This window comes from Capsicum annuum, chromosome 1 (genome assembly GCF_002878395.1).
Source record: "Capsicum annuum cultivar UCD-10X-F1 chromosome 1, UCD10Xv1.1, whole genome shotgun sequence".
Taxonomy (NCBI): Eukaryota; Viridiplantae; Streptophyta; class Magnoliopsida; order Solanales; family Solanaceae; genus Capsicum; species Capsicum annuum.
The window spans coordinates 167,049,494-167,064,223 of NC_061111.1; the positions used below are offsets into that span (position 1 = coordinate 167,049,494).

Consider the following 14,730-nt stretch of genomic DNA (forward strand, 5'->3'; position numbering starts at 1 on the left):
ATGAAAAACTAGTCTGGTTGACTGTATAATACTGATATAACTGATACTGAGTGACTATATCTGACAATCTATATTCTGATGGAACTAATTGAGTTCTGTACTGTACTGAGTTGACTGTATCTGACAGTTCTAGATTTCTGTAGAACTGAACTGAGTTCTATTACTGAGACTGGATCTGAAACTGAGACTGTGGGAGGTAATCATCTAATCAACATATCCCGAAACTGGACTGGTGGGGTCCAACCTGTAACCCCAGATGAAAGGGTGTCAGTACCGTACCACGGGTAAAGACAAGCTGTGAGTATACCCTCGCTGATAGGGAGCTCTTCCGTCAACCCCTCCTGGTAGGTAACCCAAATGAGATGTATTAGTAGCCCTACGCATAGGGGTATATCTCAACCTACGTTGTCTACATAGTTCTGGAATGCAAGGATTGCTTCTAAGGATCACACCTTCCACTGAATAACAGGTGAGTCCCCATCCTTGGGTTCACTCGATGCTGAATCCTACTCCCAATTGAATAGACACTAAACTGATTAACTAAACTGATACTAATGGTATTGTTTAGCGGAGCTAAACCGAGTTCACTAAGTTTCGTTGACTGATGGAATACTACTGAGATCTGAGGACTGACTGAGAGTACTGAAGTTACTGAGATTTCTGAGAATACTGAGTACTGAGATTACTGAGAGTCTTGAGTATTTCCTAAGTCACATGACTGACTGAGTTTTATGGATCATGGCTTGATTGAGATATCGTGAAAATATGACATGGCTCTAGGCACACAGCTAAATTATCGGGTACAAGTACCCCCAGGACATGATAGAATGAGATTGACAAGGCTTGACACTTTTGATCACATAACCAATATCAACAAATTCAAAATTTTCACAATACTATAAGTTGGGGAGTTCTTGAAGCACATAGTTATCACACTATTTGTACTCGGATAGTAATGAATATAAACATGGCATAATTTCATGCTTCTAATCTCATGAACACCCCATCAAGCAATTACAATGTATAGGTTTAGCATGGAAATCATCTTAATCAAGTAGGTATAGCATAACTTAAGAGGCATGACATAATCTTGACACATGGAGACTAAGTACTTGCTCATTATTCATTCTTTGGGGCATATTATCAAATACCTTGCATGCACACTTAGGGCATAGGTATGATAATCAATTTAGTACTATATAGTTCCACAATTTCACTCAATTGCATGAACTTCAACCCTATGCTAACATAGTTTCATGAAAATATATAAAGATGCAATCTTGACAATCATACAACAATAACAACATGAGCATAACCAATTCAAACACGAACATCATGACATATAGTTTAAAATAGGGTTCTTGAGCTTCATTGACGAAAGGAGTCCATGAATCAACACTGTGCATACCATAGTTCTTGATTTTATGAAGTTTGATAGAGAGAAATTCTTGAACTTGAATTTTCTATGAAAAATCCTAATGTGTTCCTGAGAGGATTTTGAGAGGAATACTATAAATTGGGTGAAATATGGCTGAATCACGTGTTATTGGATTTATATAGGGTGGGAAAATTGACCCTTTTAACCCTGAACGCGTCTTTAATTTTGTAAAAAATTTCTCGATTTTCATCCTTAGCGCGACGAGTCACTGGAACTGGACAATTGGGAATCTGCATGGTGGCACGACGCGGATCTATCGCATTGCCACTTTGTTTGCGAACTGGAAGTTTGGTGCAATGGGCCACTATTGCGAAGCACCACTGCAAATTGACAATTTCCATTTAAGCTGGCTTCGCGATGCGCTGATGGCTTGCTCAAATGATACACTGTCTCACTAAAAAGGCTCTAACTCTTTGCCCGGGTGTTGGATTTTGGCGAATTTGGTATCGATGGAAAGCTTATTCAATTTCTCACATGATAAAAAGTGAAAATCTTTAAAATACCACATGTATAAAAGTGAATTAATCTTTAAAGCAAGTCTTTAACATTTGTGGGATGATTTTAAGCTAGTAGAAGTATGAGGTATTACACTATTGTAGTCGATAATGTAATAAATAATTATTTAATAATTATAATTATTTCGACTACTATAGTCGGAACGTTAATAAATAATTATTTAATAATTATTCTTCCGACTAGTTTAGTCAAAAATATTTAATAAAATAACTATTCCGACTACTGTAATAAAAAATATAATAAATAATTAAATAATTATAATTTTTCGACTACTGTAATCGGAATGCTAATAAATAATTATTTAATAATTATTCTTCCAATTATTTTAGTCAGAATTTTAATAAATAAATATTCACCTATAAGATAATTATTTAATAAAATCTTTCATTAGCTTACATTGCTCTCAGATTATAAACAACATAACTAATATTTTTTTCATAGTAGGATCAAACGCGACAAAAATTTAAAAATTCAACCACCTTAAAACACCCAAAACAAACATCGAGTCAAATAGTTTAAACATCTAAATGTCACAATAAAAAACAAGAACAACAACTACAATCTAATTATCATCAGGTTCGCTCTTTTCCTCATCATGAAATACTTGAGGCATGTGCTTCTTGACCATCTCCTCAAATTTAGCAAATTTAGCAAACTTAGCATCGTTAGCCAACATTGTTGTGTCAACTCTATAATTTGCTTTCTCACGCTTCCATTTCTTTCATAGTTTGCAAAGTAGAAAAGGAACTGGGAAACAACGAAGGAGTATTCAAAGATTGGAGAACCCCACACCCGTAGGTTCTATCTTTCTTTGGACCACCCATCACAGTTGGCCGACCACATGTTAATCATATTAGCAGGTGATAGTTGGACCACGGTATCATCCTCTAAAATAGGTTGGGTTTGACGCCAATCTTATATGCTTTTTTGAAATCCTTCCAGAAAGAAAAATTATTTGTCAGTATGTAAACAAGCTAAGTTGAGTAATAATAAAACAATGTATGTAAAAGTTATTCTCTTACATATGCATCCTTAGCATGCGTTTTGACCCAATCTTCTCTTTTACCGTCCTTTTTTTCCTATGCGTCTCTTCGATGACCTCAAGAAAAGTTGGTTCTTTTCCCTCATTTAAATATTCCTGCAAAATTAGATAAAAGCATCAGTAAGTTTTTTTCATGAGAGTAAAACTTCTATGTTCTTAAAAACTATACTGACAGAGATTATGCTTGATTATGATATTAACTGCTGACTGACTACATGGATGAGGTGCAGAAATGAATAGTAGATGTTGCATTTGCCAAGTGCATGAAGAGATTAAGGAACATTATTTATTTGTTCAATGTGATTTTGCTACAAAGATTTGGAACAGGGTGATGCCGTGGATGCTGGGACAGAATTACTAGCCAGCTAACATCAACCATGGATGATTAGCAAGACTAAGGGTCAATCACAACAAGCTTTAATATGTAGAGTACATATTATGTATTGTACAAACAAAAAGCACCTTGACTTGGTAACCAAATTGGTACCCTTTGCCATGGCCTCCGAAAAATGCAGAAATTACACAAACTCAAGCAAACGATCTACAATTATCCCAGGGCATTTAATTGCTCTCTTTTGACCCTTTCATCATATTAATATTATAAGAAGAATTGTAACTTAATTATGAAATAGTATTTTACAATGCCTCTTTTATCACTGAAACAATTAAAATATTGAAATTACTTTCTAATGATTGTGCTCTATATTTTTTTCCTTCACAACTTTTCTGGGGTCCACCTCCATTAGGGGTTGATCAATCATCTATAAATTGTGAATTTTGGTTAAATTGAGTAATTTTGACTCAAATCTTATACTCGTATTATGATTATAAAAATCCAAACTTCAAGGAGGTAGGTAAGTGGAGTCTCTTCAACTGAAGCAAAGGTAAGTTTTTGTTGGTGGTTTGGAGTTTGAACAGTTTCTTGACCATTACCTAACCTAGCATGGCACATGACACTTACCAATTTAGCAACTAATTAAAATAATATTTAGAGTTCACATTATGTATTGTAAATTTAACAATGGAATCAACATCAACCATGGATGATTAGCAAAACTGAGGGTCAATCACAACAAGCTTTAGCATTCAAGATGCTTGGTACAGAAGTCATACATGCTCTTTGGATTGAAAGAAACATGAGGATCTTTGAGAAAAAAAGTCAACCATGGAATTCTATTGTTGAAGAGAGTTTCTATTTGGTATATGTTATAAAGTTGCTCCTGGACTGCACAATGTAATACATAACCTTGTGGTTTAGAATAGCTCTTTAGTTTTTTCGAGCTTGAGACATATAGCGAGCGAGTGGAGCTAACTATCTCTTCGTAATATTGTATGTTAGTGATTAATAAAATTTTTAGTGAACCCCTCCCTTCCCCTCCCAAAAAAAAACTGTCCATTTTAGATCATCCCTCAATTATTTATCCTAATAAAGACTGTGAAGATTGTAACAATTTTCTCTATAGTAATAGCCTTGGATACTCGCCACAAGGAAAGGAAAAGGCCAGACATAGGGCAATCATATCAACAAAAACATACCCCAGTGTAGTCCCACTTTGAGAGGTATAGAAAACCTTACCCCCGCCTTTGTAGGCAAAGAGATTATTTTTAATAGTCTCAAATGCCGCAGAGGCAATCATAGAGAAACTGAAAATGGTCAACTTCCCTATGAGCAGTGCTATGTATACCAACAACCACATACCTGAGGTGCAAGGACATCATTTGCTAGATTTATTTTTGTGAAGGGTTGGCAATTCTGGGAAACAAATGACAAAGCTATTGAAAAGTAATTTGGGTACTAGAGAAACAACAGATAATCTGTCTTTATTATTGAAAAGATGTTTGGCTTTCTGAACATAAATATGACCTCTAAGTTTCCCTATGAAGATACACTATCGAGTTACACCACAAAAATATATATAACAAAAAGGAGGCAATGTTTACTAATGAAGTAACCAAGACAGAGTCACATAATGCGAAAACTGTGCTAATTTTTCAGAAGCGAAAATGTGTAGAAAAGAAATTTCAGTATAAAGCATTAGACAAGAAAAAAGCAACAGTAGAACTCAAAACAGTTTCATAAGAAAAAAAGAAATTCCAAAACTTTAATGAATTTCAAACTCAATGCGCAAGAAGTACCCAGTTCAGAAAATTCAAAAATTTGAGGATCAGATACTCATTTTTGCTCGAACAAGGATAAGGCAAGAGTAGAACTAAAACAACTTAGAAGCCAAGTAACATAGCTAATAAATTCTATAAAACCAAGTATTCAAGAGCAATAATTTATCAAGTAGTAAAACTCAAAACAGCTCAAAACCTAAGTAACATAACCCCGTGTACTTATATCGTATCCATTATCAACTACAACAACAACATACGCCGTGTAATCAAGGACGATAATTTATCAAATAAAATTCAAACTAGCTCAAAAGAACAAAATTCAAGCATAGATGTTAATAATTTAAGCTAATGTTACCAGTCTTCGTCGGTGGGTAGCGAAACTCATCGAACCTCTAGTGTACAACGAGCCACCCATTTCAAAGGCTCTATTTGTATTTGCTCGTTTCCTCCTTACCTTGTATTCAGGAGTATCCCATTTTTCCAAGAACTTGCCCCACACATTATCTGTCAGCCAACCAGGATTTTTCAAGTTCTTTCGGGCCTCATACAAGTGTTCTTTGATCCGTAGAGCTGCTTTCAACTTGAAAATGGCTTGTATTTCATTTTCATGACAAAGAGTTCCATGCACACTGCAAAATATTTTAACATAAATTCATGAAATGAGTTAATGGATACAAAGGTAAATTCACTATTGATAGCATACTGAAATGGTAAATTCTTTGAATTTAATTATACTATAAACTGTTTCCACATAAGAATTCTGATGTCGATTCGAATCTCGTTCCAACTACCCCATGACTCCATGTAAAATAGTTTAATTACTTCTATAACCATATGCCCGGAGGCATATGCGAGAATAAACCTGCAATAAAATTATATTAAATTATCTTAGCTTTCGAGAATTTTAAATATTAAGAAAAAACACAAGGGTTACTTACCCATTACCATCAGGGATGATAAGTAGCCTCCTATTGCTGTCATATTCTACTACCTCTTTAAATTTTAGATTTCGAGAAGTAGCTGCTGTAGCATTAGACACTGTAGCACTATCAATGGATGACGATGTTGATGTGCTAGGACCTCCAATTCTCAATCCATAAAAGGTAGGTGTGGATGATGTCGAAAGTACAAATGAAAAGCTACTATACAGATTATTATGAGAAGAAGAGGTGTGGAACTGATCAGATAGTGGGGGCATGAAAAATGCATTTGATAGTGAAATAGTTGACCTTGGAGGAGGAAGAACATTTGTAGCAGTTGGTTGAAAAGTTGTGGTAACAGGTGTTGGTGGTGGTGGTGGTGGTGTTTATTGACCTGCAGGAAGATTATCAGGCCCTTTCTTACCTTTCTTATGCTGTCCATTATCCTGACCATTTGATGCCATTGATTTTCTTTATTAACCACCTGAAAAACAAAAGAACAACCAAATTAAACAAAATAGACAACACACCTATATTATAGGTAAGAAACTTACTTAAATTACTGCACTCAATAAGAACATTGAATTGCCAGAAAACAGGAACCTTTGACCTCTAAAAGCCAACAACTAATGTCCAATTACAATATATTAAAACAAAACTTGAAGCTCTAACTGACTTAATGTTAGGTAAATCCACCAAATGCATAGAATAGGCTTTAATTAAGTGGGATTGTAGTGTCTAAATGCAAACAAAATTAGAAATGGATTACCTACCAAGCAACTAACAAAAAGTTTAATAAATTCTCATAAATGATTAAAGATTTAACACTTTGAGAGAATTAAAGAATAATAGAAAAATTTAAATATGAAAAGAAGAGGATTACCCGCCAGCAGAACAAAGGCCAACCACAAGGAGAACCTCTAATGTGGTTAGAAGAACAGATGTCAAAAGTGACGCTGATAAACCAATTGCTCCAAGACCACCGAAAGTACCCAAGAACTGAAAAATGAATGAACTATCCTTAGAAATTTGTTTTACGCTAATCATAGTTCAAATAGCATATATATGCTAATCATATTTTAAATAGCATATGTATGCTTCAAAAATATGCTTCAAAGCAGACAACACACATATACTATAGAAATTTACCACTTCTATTTAATCAAACAACCAAAAATGTTCTTACTGGCACTACAAATGTTAACAAAAAAAAAAGCAGCAGCTAAAATACAATTCAAGACCCTGTTACTACACATTACTACTATTAATAACAACTCAATCCTCATTGCTTGTTTCATAGTCATTCATTAATTCTTCTTCATAACTTATTTTATTTTCATCAAGTAACTCTTCCTCGCTTGTTTCATTTTCATCAAGTGACGCTTCCTCGCTTATTTCATTTTTATCAGTTGGATCTTCTTCGACGTTTGCCTCGAATTTTCCTTCTCCATAATCATTAAAATTGAATCTAAGTTCAAAAGGATCAAACTCTTCATATAGGCCTTCGCTATGCGGCAACTCACCTGTTAATTTATGATCCATCCTTTTTTCAACACTTGAAATGTCATTCTGATACGCTATATCCAATGCATCCTCTACCTCAACTCTACTGACGGGCTTTGTTTTTATAACTACCCGCTATGCAAATTTATTCTTACACAAAGGATAAGGAGCGTAATACACTTATTTCACATTTTGTGCAATGACAAATGGATTATAGAGTCCATACTCCCTTGATCGCTTAATTTCAACTATTTTGTACTGAGGGTGCACCTTTATACCTTAGGCATAGGATCTTACCACTTACACCAAAAGAGTACCAACTTTTTCTTTGGCCAACCAACGTAATAATCGAGTTCTAAAATCTCTTGACATACACCATAATAATCAACACCACCATCACCTTTCACCCATACTCCACTATTATTAGTTTTCTTGCCCTTAGAGAACTCTTCTGTATGAAATATGTACCTATTGACAGAGTACCTAGAAATTTTTTTGACTTTAGCACAAGGTCCCCAAGCTATATCACATAAAAATTGACTATTTGGGTCAAAAGTTTCTGGATTATGAACCTATAAAAAGTTCAAGAAAAGTTAGAATTTAAATATACATAAAACTGAAAAAAAGTGTAAACAGTGTTAAATATTAAAGTTGCACTTACATATTCTCTAAATCACATTGAAACATAGGATAAACAACAACATCCCTTTTAAATCCACAAAGTAGTTGTCTAATAAAGTCACGACCTTCATTAGTTAAAGCTTAGATAGTCCTTGAATGATTGTTGTTAATATAAATATAGTCACCTATAAAAAGGCAGGACCTCGGGACAATTTAATAATACATGTGTTGTAGCTGACTTAAGCTCCACCTCATTCAAATATTGAAGTGGACCAACTTTTGGACTTTCTTTACCTAGTTGATTGAATATTGAAAATGTTGGTACTGAAGGATCTGTATTGTCCATCATCATCCCTATCAATTCGATTTCTCAGATATGGTACATCATGTTCAAAATAATATGATAAAAAATAAGTGGTCTATTTAACCAAATAAGCCTCATATATTGATCCCTCAATTTGAGATTTATTTTTTGTTGTCCACTTATATTTGCCAATGGTCCTACATAGTATGATCTTTTAGATGAAATAATGTTCAATTAAAACACATGAAGGTAAATGTTAAAAGTCATACCTCTCAAAGGGATACATCCATCTACACTGAACAGGCCCTCTAAGTCGTGCCTCTCGCACAAGATGAATTGGAAGATGCTCCATAACATAAAAAAAATAGTAGGAAAATTTTTTGCCAACTTTTTTAAGGTTTAGTGAATGTTGATATCCATCAAAGATAGGTTCTCCTCCCTTAATGTGTTAGAACATAAGTCTTTGAAAAATAAGCTTATCTCTGTTATGGGCTTCCAGATTCTATCGGGTAATGCACAAAATGCAATAGATATCAATGAATCAATGAAAATGTGACAGTCATGGCTCTTCGTATAGGTCAACTTTCCTTCCTTCATGTCAACAAACCTAGACAAATTTGACGCATATTTATTTGGCATTCTTAAATTATTAAGCCAATCACAAATCACTCTTCTATCATCCAAAGTGAATTTGTAACTAGCCTTGGGCTTCTAAATCTTATTGTTTAAGTATGTCAGGTACAACTTATTGCACCAACAATACTCCTTTAAGTCCAAACTGGCCTTCAAGTTATCTTTTATTTTGTTACTTACATCCATCACAGTATTAAACAAGTTATCAAAGAAGTTTTTCTCAATATGCATGGCATCCAGATTATGAGGTAGAAGATTATCCTTCCAGTAATCTAACCCCCAAAATATGCTTCGTTTAGTCTAGTTATGTATAGCACCATAACCAAGTATCCTGAATGGTGGAGAATCTGTTACCTTAGGCAGATTCCTTACTCCATCCTAAATTTTTTCTCACAACAAAATTGGCAGTGGCTCCTCAAAATCAGAATTATTCTTCATAAAATCACTCGTATTTCTCCTAAACTCATGTTGCATTGGCAAGAATCGATGGTGATAGTCAAACTATGAGTTTTTACCTCCATGTTTTAAAGTGAATGCTTTTGTGTCTGCCATATAATAAGGGCAAGCTAACTTGCCCGCAGTCGACCACCCAGGCATCATTCCATAAGAAGGAAAGTCATTTATAGTCCACATCAAAGCAGCACGCAATCTAAAATTCTATTTTATTGATACATCATATGCTTTCATACCTTCATGCCACAATAAGTTCAAATCATCAATCAATGGTTGTAGGTATACATCAATCAAAACTTTTGGATTACCAGGACTTGGAATAATGCAAGTTAGAAATATATACTAACTTGTCATACGCAATTTAGGTGGGAGATTCTAAGGAGTCACAAACACTGGCCAACATAAATATGGTATAGCTGAAACAGAAAATGAAGTGAATCCATCAGTAGATAATCCCAAGCTAATGTTTCTTGGTTCACTAGTAAAATATGGATACACACTATCAAAATGTTTCCATGCTTCTCCATTTGACGGATGACATAAAACACAAGGTGGTCTTTTATTTTCATAGTGCCATCTCATATTAAGGGCAGAGCTCATTGATGCATACAAACTCTTTAATCGTGGTATAAGGGGTAAGTAATGAATCGACTTCATAGGAACCTTCTTCCCTTTGGAATGTGTGACTTTCTTATAACGAGGCTGATTACAAAATCTGCATCTTTCTTATTGAATAACATGCAACCTTTCTCTAATATTGAATCCTCTTTGATGAAAGTCCTAATTTAGAAACCAACTTCTTTGTTGGGTAGAAATATTTGGGTAATTCAAGTTTATTTGGGTTAAGTTCATTCATAAGTCTAATGATAGAATTCATGCCCTCTTGAGAAATAGAATAATGCTACTTAATACTTAGTAACCGAATGGCAACAGATAACTTAGAATGCATTGATCCTTCATACAATGGATAACTAGCTTTCTTTAACTATTCATAAAAGTGCTTAACCTCATCATTTGGTTCATTTTAAGCCCCTGAGTATGTACCAAAATCATCCCTGACCATCTCACTATATCGTGGACTTTCAACATTATTCTCTCTTGTTGGACTTTCAACATAATTCTGAAAAGAAAAATTATTAGCAACACTACTCTCTCCATGAGCTGTTCACACAGTATAATTCAACATAAAACCCTTCTTATAAAGATGTAATGTAACAATATCTGGACTCAATAACTTGAAACACTTGCATTTTCAACAAGGACACCTAATTATCCCTTCAGTAAGAAAATCATGAAGTGTCATTGCTTTAGCAATAAATCCAGCTACCCCATCTTTATATTCCTCCCTCAACCCCACACAGTTAAGATAAGTTCTATTATACATCCATGTACGATCTTTATTTTCCATCTACACAAGAACGACAACAATAACAATAAAGAAGAGAAACAAAAACAAGAGAACCAAAACTATAATAGAAGAAAAAACACCAATAGTAGTTTTTATACATTTCAGGGCTTTTTTCTATCTGCTTCCAGAACATTTCTTTTTTCAAATAAAAACTGGTCTTTTTTAAAATAAAACTAAAACCAGAAAGTGCCCATATGTTCTAATCTAGATTATGACGAACTAGGATTCTTCCTAGATCCAGAAATCTTTCAGTGTTATACCAGTCGCGAGGAATAAATGGATATGCAATAACAAAGTCTAGTAGCAAGATTCAATGTCGCAAAACTCATATGAAATTTCTTCTTCAGAAACAGTCAAAATTCTTGTCCACTCAAAAATATTTCTAACAGTTTGTAAGAAATATAATAAAATTCGACTATGCATCCATAAATATAACTACCAGGAAATGCGAAGAATTAAGTTCCATACCTCAGTAGTTGTACCGGTGGTTGCAAGATTTACCTTTCCACTACTTGGATCCTTGTAAACTCGAATCTGGAATAAATTTTTACCAGAAATCCCACTCAATACTCAAAGATAAACAAATTCTAGGGAAAAAAAGAACATCTCATCATTTAGCTGAATGCTATATGCAATAAAACCAAGGCTTCCTCTGTAAGTTCCCTTATCTTTTATGAACAAGTTAAACAAAAAACTATCATGGGTAGTAACAGTAGTAAGACGAGTTCCTTGTTTTTAATCTGTCTTATTTTAATTTTTTTTATGCTTGTCCATTTTCTTCATCTCATCATTTAGCTGGAAGAACATCAAAAGAAAAAATTGAACATAATGAACAAATTTTAAAGTTAAGACGCCCAACTTCACACAAACAAATACATAGAGAATTTCATACAGTTGTAATGGTAAGAAAGCCCCGTTAGGATTATTACCAGAGAGTCAGAGAAAGAGGTGGTGGGGTGAAGATAGATATTATTCCCAGATTTCAAAATATTTTGGCAAACAAAACTAAACAAAAACTGTTAAAGAATGTAAAAGTACGTTAGGATTTTTCATGCTCGAAACAAGCCAAAAATATGGAACTAAAATTGTTACCAATTTTGAGAATGAACTTCACAATTTCCACTTCAATGAACTAGATGAATAGTTGATCCTTCACCACACAACCCTCTACTTTGCTATAACAAAAAATACAAAAACGCGAAAAATAGTTCAGCGAAAAGCAGAGATGGTATGAAGAACACATAAAAAAAATAATTATCTGGGGGAAACTAAGAAGACCCCCCGCCCTCCCCAAAACCTAAGAAGATTTACACAAACTCATTGAAATCTTTAAAAGAACAACTATAACAAAAAATACAGTATCCTAAAAGCGAGGTCTAGGGAGGGTAGAGTGTAGCCAGACCTTATCCCTATCTTGAGGAGGTGAGAGGTAGAGAGGTTTTTTAAGGTGTCACATCCTATTTCGAACCAGTCGAAATAGCACACAACATGTGGTGGCGTGTCGTGACTGTTGAGATTTGAAAATTATTTTTTAGAGTCGCCACCTAACTTTTAGGAAAATTAGGAAATACCATTTCTTATGTAGAAAACTTTATTTTGGTCTTATTGAAAACATTTTGAGATTCTGAGTAAGGGTTTTGGTTACTCGAGGGGAAGGTGTTAGGCACCCCAATAGAGGCTATCCGAAGATAGTCCTTACGCTCAGTTTAGGAAAATTATTGCTTCGTTATTTGCAAATGTGTTGAGAAATTTTTTGTCCTATATTTTCTCATTATTATTTATAGTAAAATCTAAGATATAGTAAAAAAGATGCTACCATGTACAACGAGGTAATATAGTTATTGCAAAATATGAGTATTATTTTTTTATACGAAAAGGGTAGTAATGTAGTTTACACATATTGGAAAGTGCAAAAAAATTTAAAATGTGCAAAGTTCGAGTATATTACTAATATACAAACAATTATATATTTTTTTTCATGACGTAAAAAAATTATTTGAGAAATGTATATTTAAAAGTATGTGAAGAAATATATGAGACTACGAATAGGTTGGAAATAATAATAATAATAATGATGATGATGATGATGATGATGATGATGATGATGATGATGATGATGATGATGATGATGATGATGATGATGATGATAATAATAATAATAATAACAACAGTGTTAATAATTATAATGCACAGTATGTGAAGTTGTTTAAACCATAATAACAGTAATGATAATAATAATAATAATGATAAATTAAAATAGTAACGATAATTGCAATATATAAATAATAATGACAATAATAGTAATATTAACAATAATAATGATCAATAATAATAAAAATAATTATCATAGTAGTATATAAAAAATATATACCTCATATGTGGTAGCGGGTGAATATGTGTACCTCACATTTCTAATCTCTTTGCGAATCTGAAAACCCGAATAAACATTAAAGACACAAAATATGACTTGAAACATTAGGATTATTTGTTGAAAATGAGTTAAAATTGGTGGGCGAACTCTTTTGAGAAATTTGAAATTTTTAGTAACTTATTTTTTGACTAAGTTGACACTAAAATTTCATTTTTTTTATATTTTGTTATATTTTTTAAAGAAAAATACGGAGGTTGCTATGCTAACCTTACTCAAAATATTGGCAATGAGTTTTCAAAAGAGTTGGCTGATTATGACAAAAAAGATTTTTTCCTTAGTGATAGTCACGTGTTATTTGCGAAAGTCGAAATGTTAAAACTACTTTTAAAGGATTGACAAATAAGAAGACAACATAAATTTAATAATTAAGTAAAGTTATCTAAAGAAAGAGATTCAATAACAAGAGTTAGTATCATTCTAAAACTCAACATGACAAGTACAAATTAAATTTAAAGAAGATAAGAGATACTAGACTCCATTTAGGAGCTTGGGCTTCTAATTTGTGACTCTGAGGCTCTGGTGATCCTAGTAGCGATTGACCTAATATTTTGGGTCAAAATGAGTTCCGTTGTGGAACTCCAACTCCTGAGTGTACATGTGAAATAAGGAAAGAAAATAAAATTAGAGAGGGCATGTAACTTCATAATTAGAAAGAAAGGTATTCAGTGAACACAATAAACTCAACATGAAAATACATCAAAATGAATATCTTACATTTAGCCTTTATTCGTATGCAGATGAAAATCATATTCTACACAAAAGACTATTCTCAAATAGAATATTACTATTCGGCAAATAGATATTCCTCATCTCCTTTTAAACTCAGGGGAGTAATAAACTTGAATCAAATTGGCCTAGACGATAATTCGACAGAATATTAGCGCAAGACTTCAGGTAAATTCAATTGAAAAGAAATAAAAGTTGTTAGGTATAGTCTCTTCATCATGTTAACGGGAATCAACACAATGTAATTTGAATATATTTTCATGTATTAGCAAATCCTAGCAAACATATACTATATGACTGACGACTTAGATACCAAAATCTTCTAAAATTATTATTATTATTAATATGCAGATTCACAATTTTTATTCACACATCATGGAAGATTGATAGATAGATAAAAGAAATGAGATGCAAGACTCATTTTAAGATTACTACACCAAAAACTCAAAGAATTAGAAAAGACAAAGAAATAATAATGTTGTAAAAAGAGAGATGACACAAATACATGAAAGAAATATGATTTGGAATCTGCGGTGTATTATGCACGAAAACAGGGCGTAGAAGCTCCCTTTAATACTGGGCACATTCCAAACAATAGTAGGCGACAATTTTCAACC

The 14,730-nt window shown here is 33.3% G+C and overlaps 1 long non-coding RNA gene across 1 annotated transcript; it reads right to left on the reverse strand.

Annotated features, from left to right (window-relative positions):
* Positions 1 to 2,449: 2,449 nt before the first annotated feature.
* Positions 2,450 to 12,267, reverse strand: LOC107856920. Its single transcript, XR_007046585.1, has 6 exons — positions 12,049 to 12,267; positions 11,425 to 11,490; positions 6,918 to 7,033; positions 5,470 to 6,518; positions 2,977 to 3,092; positions 2,450 to 2,889 (listed from the first exon to the last, which is right to left on the reverse strand). It is a non-coding gene; the product is annotated as an uncharacterized LOC107856920 (long non-coding RNA).
* Between the last annotated feature and the right edge of the window lie 2,463 nt (positions 12,268 to 14,730).